Genomic DNA, 15847 nt, shown 5'->3' with positions numbered 1-15847 from the left:
CATCCTCCAGCAATATTTTAGCAGGTTAATTGCAAAATTTCTAAATTGTACATCTGACTTGTTAATTAGGCATGACAGAGGTGGTAAAATAGTTATCTTCAGGCAGTGGCAGCCAGGAGCTGCTTGAAATGCAAAGAGCAACGATTGATTGGATTTGAGGGTTACAATTGTGGGAGCACTGCTGTTGTCAAGTGCCGCTGAGCTGCTCTGCTCGATCGGCGCTCGGAGCGTGAGCCGCAGCCCCGCCATTGCCTGCCTGCTCCGTGCCGCTGCTCCTGCCTTGTGTGCCTGCTGCTCTCCTCTGCAGACGGGCCTGCAAGTTTCACTGTTTGCATGGGCTGTCAGATCCTGTGGGTATTTCTTATTTTGGTATGGGTGTGTGTGGACAGGCCGCTCCCTGTCTCCCTCTCCTTACGTCTTTGCTGAGCCTCACTTTCCCTAAACTGCAGCCTTTGCTGCCCAGTATTTCACTCTGATGTTGATTACGTTTTCCGGGCTTTACTTACTCAGCTTCTTTCTCTTAAATCCTTGCTTTCAAACATCTTTGTGTGTCTTGTAATATTAATCGTATTAAAATACAAAAACCCACGATATTTGCACTAATCCCTTTTTAGGCTCTCAGAGGTATGTCTGGATGATGAAAAAAAGATTGTAACGTGAAGATCTTCACATTGGCAATGTGTGCAGAACGTTTCTCTAGCATTACTGCCTGTAAGAGATAATAATGCATTCCAGCAGAAGTACAGTTCGTTTAAGTCATATGAACACCGTTTCCCATCCTACTGTGTTTTAAATACATTCCACTTTCTGTGCTGATTTTGATGGAAGGTGCATAGTTCTATGCTGGTTTTATATTAAATGAGTTAAAGGTTGATAACACATAGAAGTAGAGCTGCCCCCAGACAGGTTCATTTGAGCTACAGGGCAGTCGCTCAGTACGCTCAGGAGCTCTGCTTGGCCGTCTTGTTTCTCTGCCATTCACCAGTGGGCTGCGTATTTGGGGCTTAAGTAAAGTCAGTGAAATGTTAGGACGTGTGCGGTCTGTGTAAGCTGGGAGAAAATCAGTTTAAGCGCGTGTGAAATTTTGTGTCCTATTTTTCTCTATATGTATTCTCCCGATTTAACCACATGGTTTTTAAAATGGGGATGTTATATTTTCATTTTAAAGGTAAATGTTCCTGCATGCATAACTGTTCTAATATTTTACATTTTCTTGTGACATGTGTATATGGAGTAAGTGCCATTTATGATATGTTGTCATCAATAATTTTGTCACAGAGAATAAAAGCCTTTAAACTCATCCACCCACTGAAACATTTTATCATATTTATTTTAAGAGATGTGAAATTAGCAGAACAATTGAGCCCTTTGTATGTGGGAGATGCAAATGTAACTGAGTATTTACCTTTAATGAAGGGCAGCGTAAATATCTGAGTATCAACACATTTTATGCAGACACCAAATAAATAGTCCCCTTTTTCCTCCACGTTCCTGCAGTGCATTGTCTCGTGGTACAGTTTAATTTACAACCAACAGTGAAATTAATTATTGGTTAACTTTCTGAAATGATCTATCGCAATTGGTAAATCCTGTTTTCTGAGCAGAAGTGAAGCCTGTTTCCAAATCACTCCGTTTACTGATTAAATGCTCACTTACTGTATTCAACAGTTTAAGGAGGAGTTTACTGCAGCAGCACGTCAGTAGGCAATGTTTGCAATGGAGTAACCATCTTAATGAGGTTCATCGAGAGATTTCAGCAGGGAACATTTCAGGTATATTATGGCTTTTGTCTTGTCACAATGCATGTCTCTATAACATCAGAGGGAAGTTATGGAGCAGCACTCGTCTCATTTAAGACAATAAGAAAGTCCTTAGTAAGTGTGAGCAGAGAAAGGCAGGGTCGCATTGCACGTTCTTACGTTTTAGCAAGCTTGGTGAGTAAATATACTCTGCAGTTTAAATGTACAACACATTTTAACTGTCCTAATATTGATCATCCTATAGAGGAATTACACTGAAGTCTACTAGATGTTAGTGTGAAGAGGGTTGGATGCAGAGCCTGGTACAAAGCAAGTGCTCTCATGGTAATGATGCTGCTATTTATAGATCCCCATTTCATTAGATGCAGAGTTTCAGGGAAGAGATTTTCTCTAGGGGAAATGGATACTTGAAGTTCATTTTCCTTCTGATGCACATGGAGGCAGGAACATGAACAACCTTCAGCACAGGACGCGTGGTTACAAGATGTTGTTTGACTGTGTTTCCCAAACATACCTGCAGTCGCTGTTAGTACAGATTTGAAGTTGTTGGCTGATGTTCCAGCTGCACGTCATTTCCAGAGACCTTTTTGTTTGGTTCTTTTTGGTCATCAGAAGAAATTTTATTTATATTTCTAAAGGAATTTTATTTTCAGAGGGTGCCACACCGCTAAACTGGGGAGTGTTAAAGTGTTTTGCTTTGCAGAACAAACATATGTGGATCACCTGATTTAGAGTGCTTGCTCCAGGCCATTCACTCCCATACATATGGCTGTATGTTTGTTTACAGTACCTAAGAAGTACAAAGCTCAGCTAATCAAAGCAGGATTGTGTTTTCTGATATTTACTAATAATACAAACATTTCTATGGGTGTCTGAAAACTCAATGGATTAAACACGCTTAGCTTCCTCTTGTGAAATTCAGATCATCAAAGCTCCATATCATTTCTGTGTGCCTGTATTTCTAGTACTTTCCTTCCTGGAATTGGAATATCTTGAAATTTATTTTTTTTTTTCCCTTTAAGAGAATATTTACTTAGTTAGTATTCACTTAATTAGAACTGACTGTTTAATGTTTTCTGGGAGGGTATTTATGGTATTTTCTTTGCCATATTTGCATTCCAGAAATTAAGTCCCCATGCCATTATTCGGCAAGCCTTTCATACATTAGAATGATGAATTGAAAGCAGAAATGGGAAAAAGACTGCAATGCAATGAAAATTTAATCAGCGTCTTCTGCTGCTTTAATAAGGCAAATAATTCTTATTGGCCGCTGCGTTAAGGTTTCTAATATTTAATTCATAACAAACCTTGCATTATTCTGCAGCAGCATCGACAGCTCCACTTTGCTGCCTGCCAACAGGCAACCATAAAAACTTAAAAGCAGATGTAAATGTCTAAAACAAGGAGAAGGATTGGATCTAAAGCGGTCAGAAAAAATCAACAATAGTGCCAGAGAGTTTGATAAATCTCTACACACACTTTAGCAATGTACAACTTTAGCAATGTACAAATGGTATTAATTAAACTCATTAAGCGTGTTGATCTTGAGGATTTGAGGTAACTTTTTTTGAAGGGTGCGATTTGTAATTCCTGCTGGCCCCCAGACAGGGCTGCTGCCGTGCCAGCAGTGTGGGGATGCCTATGGAGGGATCCTGTGATTCTGGAAGGTTCCGTTCATTTTCATACTTAATGTGTCAGTTGGATTGCAGTGGTGAAATTGTTGTTGCTTGTCCTGTATGTGTCGATGCTAGAATTAAGCTGAAGAGCAGCGTTCTCATCATGCTGTTTCAGCTGTCTCCTCCTAACGGTAATGTTAATTGTTTAAAAATATTGTGCCGGCAGAGCTGTTTGTTAGTGTTTGAGTCTCGTCCTGTCCCAGAGCCTTTCTGTACCTTGGGATGCTGATTTGAAAGTGATGGCAGAATCCCCTGCGCTGAGTTTTGCACTGAGGATCTGAAGCAGCGTGCTGGGTATGGCGTGGAGATGTGAGCGCTGTGTGATTCAGGGGAGGTGGCAGCGTGTTTGTGTGGTGCAAGGCAGCGGCGAATGGCAACCTGCCAATGCTAGGTGCAAGCTCTTGTTACAGAGAAGGGTTGCGCCTGTTCTCATTTCTTCTTGAAATGGCTTAATTGGTGTCAGCACCCCAGGGATAAAGGCCTCTAACACTGAAATCCACACGATTCACCCTGTCTCTGCTCAGCGTAGGGAAACTGGTAACAACTGGTGGTGAATGAGGAGTGAACGGTGCTGTAACAATACTCGATGATGTTTGGGATGACAGAAATTAATACGCACTTGCTCGAAGAAAGCAATGATTAATGGCAGTGAGCAAGGGAATGCTGTCCCTCCTTTAACTCCACTTTGATGGGGATTGAAAAGCAAAAGGCTGTTTTCATTCTCTCTGGAAAGCAGAGGTCACCCAGAGTACATTACTGCAATTTTTCCTCTCTGTTTTTTATTTCATAAATATTATTGTAAGCACAGATTAGATGGATTTTTTCATACCGGCTTAAAAGGACACTTTTTGCTGTTTGTGCTTAAAAGAGATTTCTGATTTCTGCCATTTATGTGTTAGATCATTTTAATTTGCAATGCAATAATTAGTGTAATTGAGAATTTTTAAAGCTCTCTATCGGGTTGGTGTTTCTCGGGTTTTTACAGATGGAATTTCATGGTCTTCATTTCCAAAGTGCTGACAGGTCAGAATGTGGCAAGGGAAGAGTATTGCCAAGAAACGGGAAGAAAGGTTAAAACTCCAAGGTTCCTCATTGAGTTTTTGATGTAAATGTATTTTGCGAGATCCTCGCGCTTGTCAGTGGCTTTCTACCATATTTGATAAAGAGTCTTTATTCCACGAGAAGTCTGAAATAACACAACAGTGCTTTGGATAATGAATTCTTCATCTAAGCAGAACTTTAAAACAACGTACAGTGTTGGCATTTTTTTTCTTTGAGTGAGAAGGCTGATACATCGTTGGGATCCGACAGGAGGACATAAATTAATAGAGTTCTGGAGATCAGTTTCTCATTAATAATCCATTTTGTCATGGTTCTTGGCATCCTCAGCCTGGTAGCTGGTTCTTATTTTGCTACGGGATAAAAGCATGTGATGGCTTAAGGCACAACATGAGGAGTTTATCATCGTTTGGAAAAACTCTGAGAAAAAAAAAGATTTTGCAGGGAGTGAACATTGATTTTGTGTTTTACGCATTTTTAATTTTCAGAACAGTCTTCTAATACATCCAGATGCAAAAATAGGACCTGGAGCTGGAAGAGATTGCTTCCAGCAGCCATTGCTTTGCTTGTGTCCTCTCCTGTTTTTTTGGGTTTTGTTTTTTTTTTAACCACAAATTTCAATGGATCCCAGCCCTTTCATGCTGCATTTTTAGGCACAGTGGCAGATTACACCCAGTTTAAAATATAATTGAAGAAATGCCTTTTCTTTTGGTAGGGTAAAGATAAAACCTTTGTGCATTTGCACTGTCCCAGAAATGTGAGACATGCTCAGAAGACCAGTGTTTATTTTCCCCAGTATTTTCAAAATGGGAAAGGTTGCTTTGTCACGAGTACAGCGACATAAATCTGAGTCATTTACCTTCTGAAGTCTTAAATTTGGTGTTTTATGTATCTCAAGATAGTGGCAGCCTGGCAAACTGAGTAACCGCTTCAGAAGTGTTCAGCTTTTGCTGTCATCCCAAGTAAGGAAGAATTGTGATCTGATTTAGTTGCACGCCCTTTATTTTATACGCTGAAAAGTGACATAATGCAGATCTCTTAGGGAACTTGTGTTTGGGAAGGATAAAGGGGAGAAAAAAAGAGAAGATGCTAGCCCAGATAGCTCAGCTGTAAGATTTAACTGGGCTCAGACATTTGTAATGTAATCAAAGGTAAACGGTTTACTGAAAAAAAGCACAGAGAGAGGGAATCGAAGGTTCTGGTGAGGGAGCTGGAGGGGGTGACTCTGGGTTGAGTCTGGAGCTGGGATCGATGAGGAGCACGCGCTGTGTGTCCGGGATCTGCCTTGAGCGTGGGGCTCTGCGAGCAGCGCCCGGGGCAGCAGCACCAGGCAGCCCAGGGTGGGTGAATGGAGCCGTATTGCTGGCACTGACCCGGCAGGGCTGCAGCTGTGCGTGTGGAGCACACGGGGCTCTGGCCATTGCTGGCATGGCCCATGGACCCACTGGTTACAGATGAGATCATCTGCAGTGCGGATTAAGAGACTGTAGATGGGTACGTACCTGAGTCCTCAGTGATTGTACTGAGACGTGTCGCTTCATTTTGATGGTTTCTTCCCAGGCTCAACGTTGACTCTGAGCAATGCGCACACAGGTACAGCTGTGGGTGCGTCCTCCCTGCACACCAGTACAGCTATGGCTGGAGGCACAGCGCTCACCCATTGCAGTGCTGCAGATGGAGGCACAGCACTCACTGTATTGCAGAACTGCACGTCCGTTCCTAGCTTGCTTTTTTGTCTGAAAACATGGGAGGTTTGAATTATGAAGACTTAGAACATGCTTCCTTACACGAAGCTGCAAAGGACATTTGTCTCAGCACATTGTAGTGAAATTTTAAAGAGCAGGTTTTGACAGGAGACGTTTTGCTGACACAGAATATTTTGTTCACTTCTGACTCTCAAATAAGTGCTACTTCTGTCATAATGATTGATTTATATTCATTTTAGACCATACATTTTACATGCTCTGTTTTAGTGCTTGTGGCTACATAGCTTCAGAATAGCACAGTTTAAAAGTGTTCTGAGTGTGGCATCACATTTCATATTCAACTAATAAGGAAATCGATTGCAATGAGTTGTAGGTATTTGGCAGCGTGACGTATTTAGAATAAGGTCATAATCTCGATGATCTCTTGGAAAAAGAAGATTTTAAAATCAAGATCCCTGTTGGTACAGAGTTGTAATTTATTTCACTACTAATACAGAGCCTGTGAAGGTCCCACGACCTGCAGAATGCTGCTCTTGGTGTCAGTGCTGTGTAGCGGGGGACTGAGCAGCACTGAGCAGCCCTTCCTGCTGCTGATACGCTGGGAAGTGCTCAGCTCCTCCCGATCTGGATCTGGCTCTGGCACATCTGGAGATTGCAGCCTGTGCACCATTCCTGCACACTTGTGGTTTTGTGGTTTACATTAACCCAGTTTCTTTCCTTCATATGCTGGGACAGTGTCTTAGCACATTTCAGATATCAGTGCTTCAGAAAATGAACGCTGAAGTCTTCCCTGTAAGTTTTGTTTGAACCATATTCTCCAGGCAACAAAACCATTGTTATTAAGATAGGACTTGTCAGAGCTGTGATCTGAGGCAGAGGACTGGGCTTTCAGGCAGGAAGCTGAGCTGTTCTCAGGTGTGGGAGAGGCTCTGCTGTTCTCCATTGCCCCTGCACTGCTGAGCCCATGTGGCTGGACACAGCAGGGCTTTCTGTTGTGTCAGTGCTGGGGTCACTGCCCTGGTTTCTCCAGCTCGCCTCAGGAAATGGCTGACGTTTGGACATGTCTTTGTAGCTATTCAGACAAAGTAGGCAGTATGCTTTTGTGGGCTGCTTCCTGATTCTCTGTAATTGCAGTCAGGAAAAAGAGATGGGAGTGCCTTAAAGATCTAAAAGTGTGTGGCCCCTGCTCATGTTGCCCGCTGTGTCCCCAGGGCACTGCCTGGGACTGGGGCAGCGTGTCCAAGGCCAGGACAGCCGTCAGCTGAGCGTGGCTGCAGGGACTGCGCTGCAGCAGCTCCTGTGCGGATGGGAGCAAAAGGCACCAAGATGGCCAAGCCCTGCCCTTCCGCTCTGCCACAGGTACATGTATTGAGATATTTAATTCTAGACTGAAACTTGAGTGAGAGCTCGGGAAAAAAGGGCTTCCAGGATGTTACAGGTTTTGGAAATATTTGACAATGTGAGCAACATCAACTCCTGACAAAAAAAACCCCTCTCTCCAGAAAATCTTTCACAGTTGTGCCAAGATACGCAGCTTCGATGGAACATTTTCATAAACTATCATCAGTTATGCAGCAGCAGCTTCACAAATCAGAAATGATATCTTCAGGCACTGCTGTCAAGTGTTATTCAAATAATACCAGCCTCACATTTGAATAACAGCAGACATTTTGAATTAATTAATCAGATGAGATAGTCTAGGCCTTTTCTCATTAGTCTCTGGGTCAGGCATGGGAAGATATATGCGTTGGTGATGATATACTTGTCTTTAATCGTGATTTATGAAGATTTAGGATTGTGTGTGATTTGTCAAAGGTTCTGGGAAAAGGCTGGTGCATATTTCATTACCTAATCTGAGATTGATTTCATGATGCTGAAGGATATAACCCTATTGTTCGGATGTGTGGGAAGCACAGGTAGACATGGCATCCCAGGGTTTTACTGGCTTATCTGCGCGGCTGTCAAACAGTGCTGTAAACTTTTACTGCCAGCAGTTAACAATTCCTGCTTTAATTACAGGCAAATTCTTCATTCTGTCCAAAGGGGAGGCTTCAGTAGTTATTTAGTTAAAAAGCATAACAGACCTTATAACTATGACCCAGTGTAAATCATGGACAAAGTTGGCAAATTTCATGGCTTGGTCATGGTGAAAATATAAAATTTCATGGTTTGTCACAGATTAATAGAAAAATCCTATTAAAACTGTGCAAATAACAGAACAACAAGTTAGGTGGAGGGCCTTACACAGCACCTTCCTACGCACAGGATTTATTTTAAGTTGCAGTTGCTACTAATGGCACGAGGCCCTTTGCATGCTTTTCTTTGCTGCACTGTTTTCTGTTCAGTTTAATTAGTGTTTGTTGTTCTATTTGGACTGAATAATTATTATGTGATTGTTTTGAAGCATTATTTACACACGAGAGCATGTGTTGCATTGCTTCTACAGTGAAAGGAGTCTTGAAAATAGCTGGGTGCAGTGTTGCTGTTTGAATCCCAGGGCTGCTATGTGCAGTGCTGTGGCTGTGGTGGCTGGGCACAGGGTGCCTCTGCCTGTCTGCTGCTCGCTGACTGCAGGCCCCGTCCGGTGTAATCCCATGAAAGACAAATGCATTTGTCCCCTCATAAAATGTCATACAGTATAGAAGGGATATATAAGCAAAGAAAAATATTTTTTGTCATTTCTTAGTGCTTTGCTGTTACAAAATCATATGCATCAACTACTGCCCTCTTGTAGCTCTGCTCCCCCATCAGTCAGTGCTGCAGCTGCAGCCTGCAGGTCTCCCAGGATGGGTGCTGTCAGCTGCGTGCCTATGGAGGAGGGGGCTTAACCCCACTGGTCCGGGCATTCCTGCCTTTTTATAGAGGGGACAACAAAAAAGCCTTGTTTTCTTAAGTTGACTTTCACAGTTTCATTTTAAAAGTAAGTTGTTTTAACTTCTAATCATGTTATGTGCACATATTGGATCTGAAGTTGGGAATCACATGACAAAGGATTGTAGTGATGAATATCATAGAAACTCCTGTATTTTTCTTAATAGAAGGTGCATACAGCTGAGATATCAGATTCATCGGGGTAGACTTTCGGTATAGCTGTACTGCACCTGAAGGATTTCTCCTCCCTCAGATCGGGCTTTTTTGGGGTTTTGTTATTTGTGTATGGAAGCAGAACATTATCACTCTGCTTCAAAAACAAGAAAGGATGCAGGGAGCGCATTTCATGGAGAAAACATTAACTATCAAGACTTCGGGGTAAGAGGGTCTTTTAACAAGAAAGTGAATATGGGGTTTCCATGGAGTCCAGAGAACGCGTGGTGGTGCAGCGTGGGGATTCCTGCTTAGAGCTGGGAAAGTTGGATGTTCCAGCACTGTCTGTTGGTGTGGAGCATTTTATCTGTAGGAAGTGCTAAATACTGAGTGTACGGTGCTGTGTGGCCTTTGGGAAGCTGATAGCTGGTTTTCGATGTGACTGTTCGTGCTGCTCATAGTACTTCTCTACACTTAAGAGTGCAGAGTGCAGTGCAGTTTCAATGCAAACATATATTTCTGTATATTAAGCGTGTGCGTTAATATATTATTATTACTTGGACTAATAACAAATAGTAGTCAGTCAGTGAGATAAAAAAGGACAGAGTTCAATAGTAATTCTCAGACAGCTTAGCAATTACCGAGACAGCTTGCAGTCAGAAAAGCTGTTCAAATCTAGGATTATGAACTACACCGATGGCAGCTCTGCTGGGCGGAGTTTTAGAAGATTGTGAGTATGTCCACAAGTGATTGTAAGACTCATTGCCAGCATTCCTCATGGTCAGCTTCTCCTTTGCAAGGCAGAGTCAACAGCTGTAAAAAAAACCCAACCTCCAAAGGCCATTGGGCTGGTTTCCAGAGTCAGCCAGAGTTATGCTTAGGTATTTATTTTAGAAGGATGTCTGCACTTTTAGGCATCTTGGAGGTTTTTCATCCTTCCTTTTTAATGACAACAATCCCAAACTCCTTTCATTTCTGTAACAATAGCCAACATCAAACAGCACATGGCAACACAGGTTTTGTGGCTCTGTTCTTAAAATCAGTTTATCTCCTTCCTTTGTGAGCGTCTGTGACTTCTTTCCTCCTTATTTTAGATAGTGTCTGTGTGTTCTGTTTGCATCCTCTGGAAGCAGCGTTCTGTTCTGGTGCTGTGTTTGTGCTTCCCGGAGCCATGCATGCATGCGGTGGCTGAAATACACCCAGCACCGCAGGGCAGTGGGAGCAGGGCAGTGCTGAAGTCCTGCCTCAGCCTGGAAGCAGTCCCACGAGTTCTCCAGGAGCTGAGGGTCACTGAGGCTGGCAGCCACGCGGCTGCTCCCAGCGCAGACCTGGACAGGGTGCTCCTGTGCGTGGCAGCACTGGTCAGGGAAAGCAGAGAGCCTGGGTGCAAACTTGGATCTTGAAGCAGTCGAATGAAAAAGGGGTGTAGTAGTGTTTTGAGCTTTCTTTCTTTTTTTTTTTTTTTTTTTCTTTTAGGGCAGTACATGATTTTTTTATAGTGTGCATTAAATTCTGTACCTCCAGTGAGCATTAAAGCCACCTCATCACTCAGCTCCGGAGGGGAGTGCGAGCTCCAAATCTAGAGCGGCAGCTGTTAAGAGATTTCCATCTCAACAGCCTCTCATGCCAACAGGATTGTGATCTGGGAATATAACAAGGCTTCTGGGGATAAAGTTAATAAATAACACTGTATTCCCTTTGCCATTTTATTTTCTGTGCCTAGCCCCAGTGACTTCTAAGCCTAAGCAAGTATCAGTCCCTGGCCTGATGTATTTGACATAAGCACATGTATTCCTTAAGCAAGAGACTCTCAGCACAAATTTTGCTTCAGAAAGATTTTTGGAGGAAGAAGGTCATTTGTATCACTGACTATCCATACTCAGATATTGTCAATAAATGCTGTATTTTCAGTCACTGAGGTTTGTATCCTTGCAGTGGGATACAAGGGGGGAGGGGAGAGAGAGGGAGGGAGCTGAGGTCGAGGTATGTATTTTAGGTCATGTTCTTCCTGCTGGTGAAGACAATACTTTTTCTGTCTGTGATGTTGTTTATTCTCACATCCAGAATATTTGTTGTCAGGGTGTGGCTGTCAGAACCTCTTGGGAACTAACTCAAATTCTTTAGTGGTTAAAAGCTCAGATGATTTTCAGTCATTCCTGTCATACCCAGTCCCAATACAAAGGAGGCTCCAATTTTCATATCAAATATACCGTCTCTGTACCACAGATTAAAGGTTAATAGAGCTTTTCCATCTTAAGTTTGTAGCTGATAAGAAAGCTGCAGGTAACATGAAGTTAGGCCCACAGGTTTCTGAATACTCTTAAGGAGTTTCAAATGAGTATCTGAGGTTACCAGAAGGGAAAGGATCCAGAGAACAGCCCATGGCCATGGAGGTGGAGCAGTGGAGCTCCGTGTTTCAGGGGGTTGTTATTGTCAGCTCCATTTGGAGAATTCATTGCTTTATAAAAGCACTGGGTAGATTTGCTGTATTCTTACATCCTGGCATCAGAGAGAATTCCTCCAAAAGGAGGACTGGGACATTAGACGTGCAATGTGCCCTCCAGACAAAGGCCATATGTAGCTTAGTGTTGCTACTGCAGTCCTTTCATTTAAACCTCTCTTTGTCTCCCATTTAAATTTCTGTGTCCTCGCGCTATTCTGTAGGTGTGCAAAACAGTTTAAATTTAGCTGTGATGCAACAGGAATGCAATTTGGATTTTTTTTATGATGGAAGTCTTCAGACTTACATAATGAAGTTAATGGGAGCCTATCAGAAGTATGCGTAGTGTAGAGGTGGTACTGAGGGACATGGTTTAGTGGGGAGTGTTGGGGGTGGCTGGTTGGTTGGACTGTGTGATCTTGGAGGTCTTTTCCAGCCTTGGTGGTTCTGTCTTTATCCTGTGATAAACACAGCGCTGAGGTTCCCAGGACACCAAGGAGTGTGAATCAGCTCTGATTTTCCTATGCAAATATGTGTGGTTATTGTTGAGGCTGTTGTTGTTATGCAGTGTTGCATTAGTTGTTACTTTATCCGTTTAGATAGGAGTTAGTCCTTGCAGCAGGAATACCTCGGAAGCCAGAGATGAGGGTGATGGGTCTTCTCTTAGCCATCAACTTCCTATTTTTTTGCACTTTTCTTGAGCCTGGTGCTTGAGAGCAGCAGAAGATTTATTTCATTTTGCCTTTTTTTGGTGCTATTTCCTTACCTGTTTTCTGGCTGTCTGAATAAGAACCTTCTTTCTTTTGTTGTCTCTGCTTTGGTTCTGCTCATCCCACTAATCTGAAATATTGTAATTACATCTTCCTGTCTCCTGTTCCTTCTTTCCTTATGTTCTAAATAAAAGAATATACTGTTCCTGCAGCCTTTGAGAGTGCTATTTATGGTGATGACTGGAGCACGGTGGTACAATGGGGAGACATAGCAGAAAGATTTATCAGAGAGGAAGCGAAGAGATTTGGGTCTCTGCAAGCTCTTGCATTCTTTCCTTCACTGAGTGGTGTTCTCCTTGAAAGAGAGGCAAATTTAAACTCAGGTTTTCCAGTCCGTGTTGTTTACATTCACAGTGAGCTGCACAAGACTTGGAGTTCGGTTGCCGATTGTTTTGCTTGATTTGATGGTGAGGAGCATCTCTCAGTTAAAAATCCTGGCTTTGTGCCTTGGAAATAATGGATATGAGCTGTGAACAACTGTTGTAATTGGCAGAACTGTGTGGCTGCTGAGTGGACATTGCTGTCCCCTGGGAAGAAGTGAGGATCAAAACATTTGGGACCTGCACCTGCTTGTCATTATTGATGAGGGGCAAAGATCACTCCTCTGAGCCTGAGTGTGCTGCCAAGGAGAGGATCTTTCCTGAAACAGTGTGCAGAAGTGACTTTCTGTTTACCCAATAACTTGAGTTTGCACGGGATCCTGCTGTCCCCTGGCATGCAGTGTCAGATGAGCTCCTCTGCAAAGCAGTGCTGTGGGTTGGGTTCATTCTGACACAGGCTAAAGCTGTCCCCTTCCTGCTTTACAGCCTGTGCTTACTGAGCAGGAAGAACAGTGAAGAGGGAGTTGGGTTGGTGGAGGTGTATGTTCAATAGATTTCCACAGTGCTTCAGTACGTGCACATCATCTCAGTTATATACTATGGCTACAGAATATCATTTCCAGAGAGAATAGAAAGACTTATTAATGCTGCAGCTGCTTACTGTGCTTAAAACTGCGGAATTGATTAGTGTAACAGTGACATTTTCTTTCTCTGAAAGCCTGAAGCTGGAGGGGTTCATGCAGGTGCAGCCTGTGAGGTGGGACAGCAATGCTGCACTGTGCACCTCCAGCTGCAGCTGCCACCTCCACATGCCAGAGGAGCCCACCAGCAGCCAGACTGCTCTATAAACAGTTGTACAAAACAGGGCCTGGTTTGTGCACAGAAAACCTCCCTGGGCTGATTTCTCTGTCTTTTAGGAATCCCTGCTTTATGCAGAATGTATCTTCACATGAAGCAAGGAAAGGGACCAGGGCTGGGAGCCTGTTGGATCAGTGTTTGTCTCTACATGCTGGAGCCCTGCTGGCAGCTGACCTCAGTCACTGGGTGACACAGGCTGCAAAAGCAGATTTGTCTGTTTAGAGCAGGAGTGTGTCACGCCATGTCAATAAGGCAGCTTGCTGAGCAGCTCTTACACAGACAGCTTGTGGCGAGTGGTGAGGAACTGCTGGGGTCCCTGGTGCAGGGCTCCCATCCTGTATGGCTCTGACCAGGTCCAGATGTGCATCTGCTGGCATGGATGCTGGCATGGGCATGGTGAAGCAGTGTTCAGCAGCTGTGGCTTAGCAGAAACTGAGGGTGACTTTGGTTGTTCTTGCAGCAGAAAATGCGGATTTTGTACAATAACCCTGGGGTACGTGTGCTGTATTAAAAAATTAATATACTTCTATTGCTGCTGGAATTGGAGTCTGATTAGGATTGTTACAGTACTGTAGCTCTAGCTTTTAATTACTTACCACATTACACAGTATCTAACAGCACTAATAGAGTACAGAACTGTCATAGCTTTTGTTTTAAAGTGCAGTACTGTATAGTGCTTAATTGTATAACAATGTTGTTCAATTACTTCTGAAAGTGTTTAATAAAGTATGGCACAGAAAAGCAAATCGGAGTGGCATGTGTTAATTGGTGTCCGCGTCATTGACTCCATTTGGTTATAGTGATCACTTGGATATGAGGATCAAATGGCAAGTTGCCCACATGGAGTACAGCAGCCCAGCTCCCTTCTGTGTATCACTGGTCTGCCATACAGCACTGTCAGGCAGCACTGCTAGGAGCACAGCCTGGCCCCACACTGCCGCATGCTGCTCTCTGCTCATCTGGTGTGGGGCTGTTTGGGACAGCCAGGCCAGCAGTGGGGCTGCCTGTGAATGGGCAGCATGGGCTGCAGCCATCATCCCCAGCTCTGTTAGAGGTGAGCAGGCCAGGAGTGATGCGACCTGTGCTGGGCTATTGGCATCGCCTGCTCACAGTGATGACACACACCCCACAGTCCTGGCTGCTCCCAAGTGGGCTGTGCTCTGTGCGGCCCATTCAGTAGTGCGTGTGAAGCTGCACTTACTGTTATATTGTGAGTGGGAATATTTTTCATATCAATGTTCGACTCCCTACCCCATTTCACTGCAATATTCTCTGGAAGTATTTCTTCTGGAATAAACATTTCAGCACATCAAGTTTGTTCCGTAAGGGTTGATTGTCAAATTACAGCCTTCCTTTCTGCGAGCACTGTGCTTTTGTATGGGATCAAATTGCATTAGTTATTTTTTCCTCCAGTATAAACACAGAATAATAGCGATATCTTTATTGTATCATATTTCTGAATGAAAAATAACCACAAACAGCTTTTCATATGGCATTATCACAGCGAACGAATGCAGCTCCTGCCAGCCAGCCCTGTGCACAGGAGGGCTGTGCGCTGCCTGCAGTGCCTGCTGCTTTCATGGGGCTCCTGTGTGCTGCCAGGCACTCTCTTTGCAATTGCAATGCCTGCACCATGGATTTTCTACACTTGCCTGCATGTTGTTCTGAAAACCACCTAGCATGCAGGTCACGTGCCCTTAATTTTCATTATGAATGAAGAGTAAAATGTGAAGGTTATTGCCTGGCAGTACAAATGTGCTGTTTTTTTTTATTTAGAAGCTCTATTAGAAGTGCCGGGAGTCCCATAACAAAGCAGGGCAAATATCCGCAGAGACACCTTGTTGAGAGAGGTGAGTTGGCTTCTAAAAGGTCTGAATATGAATGTGGTTGTTTCTAATCAAGCAGTCCTTGAAAAGAATTCCCCACTTTTACTTACCTCTCCTTTTTTTTCCCCCGTTCTTTTTTTTGCAGTCAGCATTTTTTCCTCAGGAAATGCTCCTGGTGCAAGGGATGCTGCAGGGGCACAGTGGGGCAGCCAGCACTGGGCAGAGACTGCGGCCGGGAGAGACCCAAGCCCTCAAAAGCAAGAGGTTCAGAATGGATATGGTCACTAAAATACCTCAGGAGTGACGTTCCATGTGTTTGAATGTTTGGAGACTGTTTTCAGACAGTGCCAGCAAAGGCCAGCAAAGCCGGAGGCACTGGCTCATGGCACAGAGGTGGCCATGCCCCAT

The 15847-nt window shown here is 43.7% G+C and overlaps 1 protein-coding gene across 11 annotated transcripts in view; it reads left to right on the top strand.

The window, feature by feature from the left end:
* PBX3 (PBX homeobox 3) overlaps positions 1-15847 on the top strand; it is a 95987-nt gene that overhangs the window by 14130 nt on the left and 66010 nt on the right. The gene's annotated exons all lie outside the window — the stretch shown is intronic.

This window comes from Coturnix japonica, chromosome 21, assembly GCF_054131305.1.
Source record: "Coturnix japonica strain WE chromosome 21, WE-NBRP24, whole genome shotgun sequence".
Taxonomy (NCBI): Eukaryota; Metazoa; Chordata; class Aves; order Galliformes; family Phasianidae; genus Coturnix; species Coturnix japonica.
Note: the sequence above shows the minus strand (reverse complement) of the source record. Positions and strands in the feature narration are given on the sequence as shown.